Consider the following 14,067-nt stretch of genomic DNA (forward strand, 5'->3'; position numbering starts at 1 on the left):
CTATCAGTTGTTGATAACATATTATTACATGGTGAACGCATTGTCATTCCATCGACATACCAAAATAGAATTTTGAAAACCATACATAAAGGTCATCAAGGACAACAGCGAATGAAAGCTATTACACGTAGTCATGTATATTGGCCAAATATAGATAAAAACATAGAAAATTATGTACACAACTGTGAAAAATGTCAGTTTAATGCGAAAACTCCCACGAAATCTAATTTAAGCTCATGGCCTATAGCAGAAAGAGCCATGCAACGTATTCACATTGATTTCGCAGGCCCTATTCGTTCAAAATATTATCTTATTATAGTGGATTCATTTTCGAAGTGGCCCGAAGCGTATCAATGTACAACAATTTCAACAGTTAAAGTCAAAGAAATTCTATCAGATTTTTTTAATCGTTTCGGTTACCCGGAATGTATTGTTTCAGATAATGGCACACAATTTACTAGTGCAGAATTTTACCAATTTTGCAAGGAACGAAACATTCAACATTTAAAAACAGCTCCATACCATCCGCAGAGTAATGGTCAAGCAGAAAGATACGTAGACACAGTAAAGCGAGCTTTAGAAAAATGTTTTACTGAGGAAACGAAAGACAACTCAAATCTCCAAGAATTTTTATTACAATACCGATCAACATCAAATCCAAATTGTGGGGAGGGAAAAACACCAGCAGAATTATTCCTAGGTAGAAAAATTCGCACAGAAATAGACTTTTTAAAGAAACCACAATTGGGCAATGTACAAAAGAATACTAAAATGGAAGCATAATTCAGCAACAAGCATGGAACTAAACTTCGGAAGTTTGATGTTAACCAGAAAGTTTTCGTTAAAATATCTAAAAACAATAAAATGATATGGCAACCTGGTATCGTACTAGAAAAGATTGGCAATGTTAATTACAACGTAGAAGTCACTGAAAATGACCGAACCAAGCATGTTAAGTCACACGCAAATCAAATTCGTAATCGCAATTTCGACATTGATCAGTCTCAACTCGAACCTGACACTGATAATAATCCAACATTCCAAACGTCAACGCAGCTGGAAAATGAAGATTCAAGACAGCAAGATGATGCAGCAAATGGTGAAGATGCTAATATAACACAAACAAGTTAGAGACGCTCAAATCGTGCTAGACGTCCTCCAGCTTGGCATCAGCAATACGCAGTATAGTTAAAAGGGGAGATGTTGGATACCCTATCCAAAAACTAAGCATGTGCCAACACTCAACATAACTCGGATGATTTTGACAGCGATTCGTAATAACGAGTGTGAGAAGAAGAACAGAAGCGACACAGACGATCTTGATATACGCTCTTTCTATAAATTTTAATTCTTGTGCATTGTATTTTATTTGATTAATGAAATAAACTAATTTGTATTATCGGAATAAGAATAAACGCGTGACACGGTCACAACAAAATTATTATAAACCTTCCATTCGCAGTTTCATAATTTTCCATTCTAAAATTAATCTATCTATCTCTTGCTGCAATGGAATTTATTTAAATGTTACTAAAATTTCGTTAAAAAAATTGTTTGCGGCAATAATTAATTTACTTTTGTGATTTCTTTTTTTTCATTAATGATTCTTATTACAATTGCACCTAATATACGAGGTGTGTTCAACAGAATAAGGTTTGTTTTGATTTTTCTCAAAAAATATTTATTTATTTATCAATTTCTCATTTGTCTCCTTCAAAGTAGTCCTCCTCAGATATCATACTTTTCTTCTCAGATATAATACCAATCTTCGGAGCAGTTCTGATATGCACTTGTCGGTATGCCTTGCCTCACAAAACGCCGTCCTTTTATGCGTCTTTTCTATTTTGAGAGGAGAAAAAAGTCGCACGGGGCCACATCTGGTGAATATGGTGGCTGCGACATGATAACGGTCTTATTTTTGGCCAAAAAATCTCTCACAAGCAAAGATGAATGTGCAGGTGCATTATCGTGATACAAAAGCCATGCATTCTTTTCCACAACTCTGGGCGTTTGTTTGTATTCCTTCACGCAAATGGTGCACAACTTCAAGGTAGTTAATACTCCTGATTTACCGTTTGACCATGTGGTAAGAAATCCCGATGCACTACGCGATGGTAATCAAAGAAAACAGTGAGCAAAACCTTGACATTTGATCGAACTTGGCGTACTTTTGATATTGAAAATTCACCTTATTTTTTTAAACACACCTCGTAAACGGTTTTTATCAAAACGTTTTCTTATAGATTCTAAAAATCTAAAAAGGTGTTCAGTGCCTCTGAATAGTAGATTCTGGAACATAGTATCATACTTTAGCCAAATTTGGTTAATAATCTCATAATACAAAACTCACTTGCAAAATTACGTATTCGTCCTCGTCAAGAATGTGCAATATCACTTACTGTATCTCATAAGTACCATAAAAATATCTGCCAAGGTCACTTGAAGTGGCGTATTTTTATTCAACACTTTGCCTCCCCCCATCCACTACTATAAAAGAATTCACTTGATGTGGAACAATTAAGATTGTAATAAATTCTAATTACATAAGGATTACGAGCAGAAAATTGCTTTTTACTATAAGATAGAAGTAAATCTCTCACGAGCTGTTGAATTAACTTGGCGTAGAGGATGAATGGCGAATTATATCCTTAATGTCTACAAATATATAAATAGATGGGGATATATGTGCGTGTACTTGTATATGTGTTAGCGTAATAAAACAGAATCTATATCTATATACATATGTACATATGCACGTTTCCGCGCATACATACGTTTCATATATTAGTAGTTATCTCTTCATAAATAAATAAATAAATCCATTTTCAGTACTTACATGCAAGTGTGAATGTGTGTGTGAGTGTGTAAGACCATGTCAGCGAAAATAGTTGTGGCAACAAAGCGTCGTAACACAAAGTTTCAAGTGGCTCCATGAATATAAGTGCGTTTGTAAATGTACACGCGTGAATATCTCAGCGAAATTTTCGCTTTACTGAGTGTGCAAGATTTGCAGCTTTCACAACTTAGCAGGAAAAAGTTGGCACATACAAATGTACGCATGTGTTACATTGAACAAAAAAGTTGTAAAGAATACCAAAGCGGTTGCTTATACACAATTGCGTTCAATATTCGCAATAAGAACCCAGCAGTCAAAGCGACTAGTTCTGAACTAGTTTAATGTGAGTAGTTCGATTTCTATCTTTTTTTAAAGCGAGCAACTGATATTTTTAAGATGACGATGCAGTATGAAATGTCAGGCATTAGCCTCTGCATTCTACATTGTACGAATTAGGGGAATAGCTCATTATATTCACAAGATCTTATATTCCAATTTTTGGCATAAATCATCAGTATTTGGACCAGTTTGAAAAGTTATAAAAATGTATAAACCTTATTTTCATAAATATGTTATTGTGAACTAAAATAATATAGACAATTTTTTCCTATTGGATATGGAACAGGTTTCCCCCCTCGTAAGAGAGATGTCGCTGCTGCTACTATTATTGTGTTCACTTGGTAATACACAGGTGACTTGAAGGTGTATATGAGAGTCTTCGATCGCAGTATTTGACGTTCGTTTGAAGCGTAAAGATCTTTTCTTATCTGACGCCAAAAATGTCTACGTTCGTTCAGAAAAAACAGGATTTTCGGGAAGTCATGCTTCATTATTACCTTTTAAAGAAAAGTGCAACTGAAACGTGGATATTGATCAATATTTACGGTAATCACGCTCATAATTTGATGGAATGCAACGCCTCCAAAGCGGCAATTTCGACGTGAGTGATAAAGATTGCAAAGGTGCACCTAAAAAATTCGAAGATAGTCAACTACAACAATTATTGCATGAAGACGCATATCAAACCCATGATGATGTGCCTAAAAAATTGGACGTTGACAGGTCAACTGTCGGAAAACGCTTGCACGCGATTCGAATGGTCCAGGAAGTAAGTACCTGCGTACCACATCAATTGAAGGAGTGGGATATCGAGAGACGTTTGGTGACGTGTGAGATGCCTCTTGATCAGCTGAAAGGAAAAGGTTTTCTGTATCGCATCGCCACTGGCGATGAAAAATGGATCTATTATGATAACTCTAAGCGGCGAAAATGTTGGATTCTCCAGGTGAACCAGCTCTATCGACAGCGAAAAAAAATATGCATGCCTCAAAATGTATGTTATGCATCTGGCGGGATCAGAAGGATCTTATCTATTATGAACTCCTTAAATCATCTAAAACCCTGACGGTCGATTGTTACTGATTGCGGCTAATGCGTTTGAAACGAGCTCTCAAAGAAAAACGGTCGGAATGGGACGGTAGATATGACAAACTGATTTTGCTGCATGGCAACGCCAGGCGACACGTCGCTAAATCGGTCCAGAAATATTTAGAGGGCCCGAATTGTAACCTTATTCCCTAAACATTGCACCTTCGGATTACCAGCTGTTCCGATCAGTGCAGTCAGCTCTTATTGGAGAGCGGCTCACTTTTTATGAGAGCATCGCAAACCGGCTCAATGAAAAGATCAAGGCAAAAGAATTCGAATTTTTCGTCAAAGTAATCCGTATGCTATCTGAAAGATGGAGTAGAGTTGTAGCTTCTAATGGCACATATTTCATTTAAAATCATGTTTTATTTAATTGTTTAAATCATTCGTAACCTTGGCTAAGAAAGGACGGAAACATATTGCATACCCAATATATTTAAAGATTTTGTTTTACGTAATACGATTTTATTTTAACAAGTTTTTAGGCAATTACATTTTTTATGTTATCTTACAGTTTAGATTGATCTCATTAATCCTTAAGTTTTATACATTCTTATAACTGGATATATTGAGTTCTGAACTTTCAATATATAATTATTTAAGCCTCCCTACTAACTGAATATCAGATTAAAGCATATTACTATCTCATACAGATTACTAGGCAGTGGTGCCAGATGAGTTAAAATAATATACTGAGTTGATTATTCCTTTCCTAACCCTGTTAAGAATTTCGGAAACTAGAGCACACAAATTCAACGATAGCGTCTAACGATGCATCTAATAAGCGTTTTTTAAATCAAAAACTTGATATTAGTTGATCCAGTTGACGTGCAGCTTCTACCCTTCAGGGAGATTATCATGAAAGTTAGAAGGGTAGCACGATGTTTAATTAAAATATATTACAAAAACTTTTTCTGGTTTCATTTAGTTATTTCCTTAGCCTATTCTGAGTTGTAGACATTTTCGTATACCAAAAAACAGCGCAATTTGCTTCCAAAGGAAGTTTTACGCAAAAAAATGGTGGATAAAGAAACAATTCTATATTTAAGTTTGCTCTCGAGACTCGGAAAAGGAAAATTTAAATATAATATCTTGGGTTGGGGAATAAGTTCTGTTGCTGTTTACAACCTCTTCCCACCTCTCGACAAATTTGTAGAAACCGTTCCGCCAAAAATCAAATGGTCTGGTGTCAAAGAAGTTGTTTAGCCCGTTCATAAGGACCTCTTTGTTATCGAAGGTAATGCCCGGTGTAAGGTCCAGAGAATACGGCGGATGCTGAAAGAACTCTCATTCTAGATCTCAGAGTTAGGATTTGACGACTTATGCAACATGGGACTTGGTGTTGTCGTGAAGGAGTATGGTTTGACCATGCCGATCAGATTTCAACCGAATAGCCTCATTCACGCGGTATAGCTGGGCAATGTACAAGTAGAGCTCCTTGCTGGTCATGACATTCTTTTCGAACATTTCCCAGTGCACTATGCCCAGTGCACCAAACACATACCTTGACCTTCTTTGGATGAATATCCGGCTTGACTCTCGGCTTTGTCGTATCTCTTGGAGCCACTCAGTATATTTTTTCCTTCATATATAGACACCATTTCTCATCTTCCGTGACGATTCGCTGTTTATGACCGTGTCGTTCTCGATGGCGAGGAGATGCTGAAAAGCTATTTGAAAGCAACTTTCTTTGATTTTTTCGTTGAGTTCCTGAGGCACCCAGGCTCTAAATTTCTCGGTCAGTTCCATTGAATGAAGGTGATTGAGAATCGAGTTATATCGTTTTTTCCTCCAATTCACGACTGGTTTGGCGACCATTCTCCTTCAAAAGTGATTTGAGACGTTCTTCATCGAATTCAGAAAGCCTTCTGCTACGAGATATGTCACCGACGTCTAAGTCGCCATATAGACTCGCCTATGAAACCTTCTCCATACACGTTGCAAATGTGCTGCTTCGGTAGCTTTTTGTCCTCAACGAAAAGCAAATAGACCAGGTGTGGAAAATGTTGATTTTTACCTGCTAGGTATTTAATAACTCGAAATTACTTGAGATGGTTTTGTAGGGCAGAAAGAATTTTATCGAATGAATACTTTCCCTTTTCCGTTGTAAAATAAAAGAAAATATAAAATCGCTATGAACTTATTTCCCGACCCAAGCGCATATTTTATAGAAAGAAATTATAGCCAGCAGCAATTATCCATCATGAAAGATATGGTGTGAAAGCATGGTTTTTTGTAAACAATCAAATTTATTTTGCGTGGAATGTGGTATTTTGAGCGTCTGTGAATGTTTCAAATTTGTACTTTATTGTCAAAATCGATAATTAGAACATTTAACTTTAAAAAACGTGATTATATAAAATATGTTTATAGTAATTTTTTTGGACAACCCAAAAATTTTGAAATAAAGTCACCTCATACGACTGCTTCTACCGGTTTTTGCAAAAGCTGGCAAATTTTCCGTTCGTTGTTTTATTGATTTTTCTTTGCTTCGGGAGAGAATTTTACACTCTTAACTTGGACTGATGGCTGTTGCTGGCTAATTTATTATCGAACACAACAATTCTAGGAAGGCACACAGATGGTATTTAAAATTTTGTAGACATCATAATCCACCCAGTTGATTTCTCTATTGGGTATTGACTTGGGAATGGATACAATACAAATACGCATAGTACATAAAAAAACCCGCAGACCAAAAATAACTTTATTGCTAGTATTTCATCTCATAGCTAAAAACTATTTGTGTGTGTGTACGTCAGCATGTACGAATGTGTAGGCATGACTATGACATAATTACGTAAATACCAGGCACATTAACAACAATAGTGAAGAGAATATCGACAAACGTCAGCAGTGGCATTGCGCTTTCAGTGCTCAGCAATAATGCCAACAACAGTAGCAATAATTCGTAAACGCTCCAGTACGTAGGTACTTATATGAGCTTGATATTCTCGGATAGCACATCAAATAGAAACGACCAGTTTTACATTAGCGCAGCATCACCACACCGATACAGGCATAAACAATACGAGTAGATGACATTGCGCTCGCTTTATCAACTTTTTACCACCACATTTGTTTGCCTAGATTCGTTGGCTTGATTTCACCGCGCTTTCAGTGCTGCAGCTTTGTTTAAGCTGGCCCAGCATCCGCCTGTTGTAATCAGTAATACTGATTTTGCAATGCGCCTCATTCAACTATTGGATATATAGCAAGAATGATGTTTGTACTCGTATTGTATGCATGTTTGCGGTGCGTATGTGGTCCGCAGCCATTTTACTATTTTAGTTAAGCTTTTTAGTTCTAGGGTGGCTTATAGAAAGTGAGTTGGGGAGAACAAATTAAATCAAAGCTGCATATTGAGCACATGGAAATAATGCAAAATAAACGCATATATTTTTCGCTCAATTATTTATTAAGAGATGAGGCTGATAAGCTTGTGGTACAGAGTAGGTACGTAACGAATAGCAAGTATGGTTTTATTTTTTATTTATCAATGTAATATCCTTCAATTAAAATAAATTTTCAAATCGTGAATATAATAACCATTAGCTAAAGAGAGGCTTTTGTAATACGTAATAGGAAATCTGGTTAGGTGGCTCTCATATAACTAGATATGACTCACTGCTGCGCCCGTAAAATTTTATTTCTTTTAGTAAGTTGAGTTATACAAGGTGAAGTCTAAAATAAAAAATACTGGTGTCATCAAAATGTTTTCGAGGGCGCCATCTTTTTAATTAGTTCGTGCGTTGGAAGTTACATCCCTAGCTGACTTCCAGTGAAAGCTGTCACCAAACTTCGGCTTAGTGGAAGCGAAGTTATTGCGTTTAAAGTGTCAGTATGTTTGTGTCATCGGTACAAAAATGAGTTTCGAACCAAGAGCTAGTATCAAATTTTATTTTAAAGTTGGTAAAACGTTTACCGAAACATTTGAAATGATAAAAAAAACTTATGGCGATAATTGTCTATCTCGTCCCAGAGTTCATGAATGGTTTACACGTTTCAGAGATGGTTGTGAGGACATAAATAACCGTTCCCACGACAGTCGGTTCTACGTAACCGGAACGATCCGGATTAAATATCCGGCCAAGGACTATCACTTCAGCAGCATTCCTCATAGATGCACAGGGAACGTTTATGCTGCTACAACAACAACACCAGCAGGACATAAATAACCGCCGAACATACGGCCCGCCCAAAAGTAATTACCGAAAACTCCATCGAAATTGTTCGTAAATTTATCAAAAAGGAACCAAAATCATCATCGAACTTCATGGAACCGGAGTTGAATATCTCCAAAACATTGATTTATCGTATTTTAACTGATCATTTGGGCTTACGAAAGGTCTGTGCACGTTTCATTCCGCGCAAGTTAACTGAGGACTCAGAATTGCTCAGAATTCAACATTCAAAAGACCTCATTAAATAGGCGAGAAAAGACAAGACATCCCTTTACAACATTGTAACTTGTGATGAAACGTGATTTTTCCAACATAAATCTGAAACTAAGGGTAAACGTGCCGAATGGAAGGCCCAAGACGAGCCACCAGCCAAAAAAAACGCGTTTGGAGAAGTCAAAAATTTGTTTTTACGATTCCAAGGGAATTGTACACAAGAAGTTCGTGCCAATGGCCCAAACCGTCAATGGAATTTTCTATCTTGGGGCTTTGAAGGTTTGTTGCATCGCATTCGTCGATTTCCCCTGAATACTGCGAAGAAGGAAGCTGGCGCCTATTACGTAATAATGCACCGTCTTATCGATCCACTATTGTAACTGATTATTTGACTAGAAATCGCTTTTTAACCGTCAATCACTCACCGTATTCACCTGATATGGCTCTCTGTGACTTTTGCCTATTTGAAAATTTGCTTTTGGCAATGAAAGGAAAACATTTTGCGTCCGTAGAGACCACCGATACCACCTAAAAGGCCTGTACCGACATCCCGAATTACAATCCGGTCACTGACACACTCTTTCGAAAAGGTTTAGATCGCGGAAAACAGTGTATCGAGGCTATTTTGAATAAATTAACATGAAGTTATCAGAACAAAGCTCCTGTTGTTTCTCTTTCAGCTCAGTCTACCTTCAACTTGTATTACGGTGGTTGCTTTCTCCATGAAGTCGTAAAAAGGTCTACTTAGACTTATTTGAACTCAAGCTTCCTTCTCCACTTTCCGCTTACGAGATTTTGGCTGAGTTTAACATAGCGCACTAGTGGTTTCTTTCTCATTCTAATCGATGCAGGTTAGACCCACCAAGAGAAGCTAAGTCCTTCCCCAACTAACCCTTCTGAAGTATGTGAGACTTTCCTCTTCCTGTGCTACCACCAAGTGTTACTGTATCGATTTATCCATTCGGCTGACCTGATCCAGCCAACGTAGCCGCTGGCTCTTTATTCGCTGCGCTATGTCTATGTCGTCGTTAAGCTCATACAACCCATTGTGCCATCGCCTACGATTCTCGCTGCCACCAACGTGTAAAGGTCCAAAAATCTTTCGCAGAGCCTCGCTCTCAAACTCTCCAAAGGAGTGCACGTTAGGTTGGACACGATGTTAGGACGGGCACGATGAGAAACGACAGTTTTTGCAACCTCAAAACAAGGTTTTGCTCTTTTATGCGCCTTTATAAAAAATTCTGCTTGAGCAATTAAGTTCAGCGGCTTGCACAATTTTTGCCAGTATGAGGTTTAAAAAGTCACACTGCCGCAAGTCACTCTGTTGGAAACCTGGTTTGGTATCAAACGGCTCGGAGAGGTCCTTCTCAATGTATAGCCATATTAGTTATACTGGGATACCAAATTCAAACATCGCGTCGTATAGGTAACTCATTTTCGTAGTGTCAAATGCAGCTTTAAAGTTTACAAAAAGATGGTGTGCGTCGATTCTTCTGTGATGGGATTTTTCAAGACTTGGCGTATTGTGAATATCTGGTCTATTACAGCCACACTGATAAGGTCCAATCCTTTTGTTGATGGTGGGCTTCAACCTTTCACACAATACGCTCGCTAGATATTTAAAATATTAATCCCGCGATAACTGGCACAGTTTGCATAGTCCCCTGTTTTATAGATTGGGCAGAGTAAATTTATATTCTAATCGGCAGGCATACCAGATGATTATGAGGAGCTTTTTCATAACAGAAATACACTTGGAACTTTGCCATTGCCTGCCACTTTTCGGCTTTTAGAAAACACTTTTCTATCATTTGCTTCTTCATACTCGAGCCAAATGATAGCCCATTCCAATCCAATCGCGGCTGAACTTTCCTGTACCAGCAAATAAATATTTAACGTTTTATGAGTATGAGTTTTATGTACGCTCTGCTATTTAATAGGAACTTCTTTATCCATACTTGCAGATGGGAAATCATATTAAATAGTGTATGTTTAATTACACTAGTCTACAAGGAAAAGTATCCGAAATAATTTAAACTAATATCTGCTTCTCTGTCCATGCAAAATTCGGATTGATAACTAAAATTAATTTATTAGTTTGAGTTTTCGAGATATCCTAACCTAAAAGTGCAAAAACCCCATTTTTGCCCATATTTGAGGTTATGTAGCCTTGCAGATGTTTTCTTTCACCAAAATTAAAGGATGGCATCTTTAAATACAATCCTTCTTTTTTCAAATGGCGTTTTGTTTGCTCAAATATCATTTTTTTTCGCAAAGATATCGCATTTTGAAATTTTCATGTTTCGAAATTTTCCTACACCTGAAAATCGATTAAGATAACATAGACATGATATATTCGATTACTAATTTTCTTGAATTGAGTCTTATTTTTCTTAAAATTTTGTCTCACACCGTAAGTGTGCTGACTCACCACATCCCTACACTATCTAACCTTTGGGTACCGAGTCACACACATAACCGCAAGCAGGCTTTCCCACAAACTCCAAATTTACATACTATTAATCCATATATTTCAGGCCCTCAAACCCAAGAAAATTAGTAAGCGACTATATCATGTCTATGTTATCTTAATCGATTTTCAGGTGTAGGAAAATTTCGAAACATGAAAATTTCAAAATGCGATATCTCTGCGAAAAAAAATGATATTTGAGCAAACAAAACGCCATTTGAAAAAAGAAGGATTGTATTTAAAGATGCCATCCTTTAATTTTGGTGAAAGAAAACATCTGCAAGGCTACATAACCTCAAATATGGGCAAAAATGGGGTTTTTTGCACTTTTAGGTTAGGATATCTCGAAAACTCAAACTAATAGAGCAATTCTGAGGCCAGATTTGGATTCAGCGCATCATAAACCTTCGGAAATATATAGTCTGGTTTCTGGGTCTGAATGTTGGTTAAAATTTGTCGGCCTGTGTTATTGCTCACCGCTCTTTTATTTCCTGTGAAGCCACTTGAAGTCGTTGGTCTAGGCAGATAAACCGCAGACAATCGCCGCCTTGAAAGTAAAAAAAGTCAGTCCAAAAGTAGTCCGCACCGATGCAATACCTACAGCATAGTCTATGGGACCATTTATTTAAAATTATATGTCACACATAAAATCATCGAATGCGTATAAAAAAAAAAACAAATGCGGCAATTTCACTCTAACTGTTTGTTATTAATTCCAAGTTAGAGCGCTCTGAATGAAACTACCAGCATTGCAACTATGCACCAAAGCATTCCTCTCCCATTGAAAGTATGAAAACAGTACTGCGATATTTATCTAAATTACATTCGTATAATGGTTGGAGGCATTTCATTTCATTACTCTGTTTAATTTTTTTTTTTTTCGAAATGTAAAACGATTCATTTCATTTCTCTATTTGTTTTTTAATTTGTTGTTTTTTTTGTTTTTTTTTTTTTTTTTTTTTGTTTGGCATGTGAAACGGGTTATTGTGCTATATTTTTCGTTTTTCACATGCAAAAGTCGATTATAAGCTGCAACGCTACTATTTGCTTTCGTGAGCTTATTGTTTGGTTAATGCTTCAAAATCAGAAAATAGGCCTCACTCTGATTTTTTCTTTCCAATGCTAATGAGTTTTTAATTACATAAGCAAGGTATGCGAAAAATAAATGCCACGTATGAGAGTAAGCAATTTCCACTGGAGCTTCAGTTGAAGAGAAAAACCAAATAAAAATTGTATAAAAAAGCTTAACCCTTCAGCTCCAGAAATTAAAAAAAAAATTGTATAGAATTGTTTTTTAAACCAATCTGAGTAAATCCAAGGCGAGTAAACTAACGAAAATGTTTCCTGTATCAGTCATAAACCTTCTAACACCTACTTTTATATAAATCCAGGGCGAATCTGTTCCAATCAAAACATGTAAGTAACCTAATTTGGGCCGGACCGAACTTTTTGTACTCGCGCACATGTCCCTCATCATTATCGGTTCCAGTTTTTTCCACTGGAATATAGGGCTTTTATTTCCAGTGGGAAACTTAATTTCGTTCCAAGTTTTTCCTGAGGTTTAACATCCTTCTGGATCGTTCTCCTCCGAAATATTTTTATACGACCAACTCTGCATACACCTTGTGGATTTCAATCCAATGCTTTACGACGGATTTCATTTGCGTCCTTGCAAAGCGTATGCCTAATCCACCTCCACTTTCGCAGTTTTACCATGTTGGCTAACGGCTAAATTTTTCACCTCTCATTACTTATAATGTTGTACCACCAGATCCTTAATATGCTGCGTAAACATCTGCCCACAAGCTTTCAACCTTTTTTCAAGAGTATTAATAGTACATTTGATTTAAAAATCCGTCATTTTGTGTGTACGCTTGAAGACCAATTAGATCACTTTATTTATTCTGGCGAGAACGTCAAGTTTCGCACTATCCTCAGCGGCAATGATAAGACCCAAGTAAGTAAAGTGTCAAATTTCTCAATTTGATCACAATTTAAGAGGAAGGGGCGGCTGCTCGTGGACCGATCTATCATGGCCTTCGTTTCCCAGTGATTACTTTTCTGTCCGGCATTCAACGAGATTGAGAACAGGTCGTTCTGCATTCCGGTGTGTTTGACGGAGAGTAGACATATATACTTGTATAACATCAGCGTAGGCAAGGATTCGAGATTCTCGTTACATTCATGTTAGTAAAACTTGATTTGGGCCCGAATATGATATGTGCATATTCGGAAAAATATATTCATTTCTCGTTGTCTATGGGTTTATTTGATTCCAAAAATTTACAGCCAGTCCAAATTATATTTAACTAAAAAGTGCTGAAAACACATGCCATTTTGATATTCAAAGAAAAATGCTTTTTTTTAATATAAATGATCGGATGTTTATTTCATTATAAAGAGGAAGGTATGCCGTTAATAGTGGAAAATAACATCAGGCAAATTACCACCACGGCCATGCTTACAGGACAATATCCTTTTCATGAAATTTTCCATAAACGAATTGCAAAGTGGCTGCTCTATGTCCTCGATAGCCTCACGAATTCCATCATTGAGGTCTTGAATCAACCCAAAGAAAAAAGTCACAAGAAGTTAAATCACAAGATCTCGGTGGACAATTGTGATCCCCTCTTCGAAAAATAACACGGTCCGGAAACTTTTCACGTAAAAGATCAATGGTTTCGTTGCTTGTGTGGCACGTAGCGCCGTCTTGTTGAAAATAAACGTTGTCCAAATCAGTACCATCCAATTCCGGCCATAAAAAATCTCGAATCATCTCTGGATTGCGCAATCCATTCACCAATAACACCTGTTATTGGAACACCCTTACCAACACCCCCGTGCTTGAACAGAGCGCCGTCGACGGGCGAAGACTAAGTATTTACATAGTTGTTGCTGCCACCAGCCTGGGCTTCAATAAATTGCACCGATAGTAT

This window comes from Anastrepha ludens, chromosome 4, assembly GCF_028408465.1.
Source record: "Anastrepha ludens isolate Willacy chromosome 4, idAnaLude1.1, whole genome shotgun sequence".
Lineage (NCBI taxonomy): Eukaryota > Metazoa > Arthropoda > Insecta > Diptera > Tephritidae > Anastrepha > Anastrepha ludens.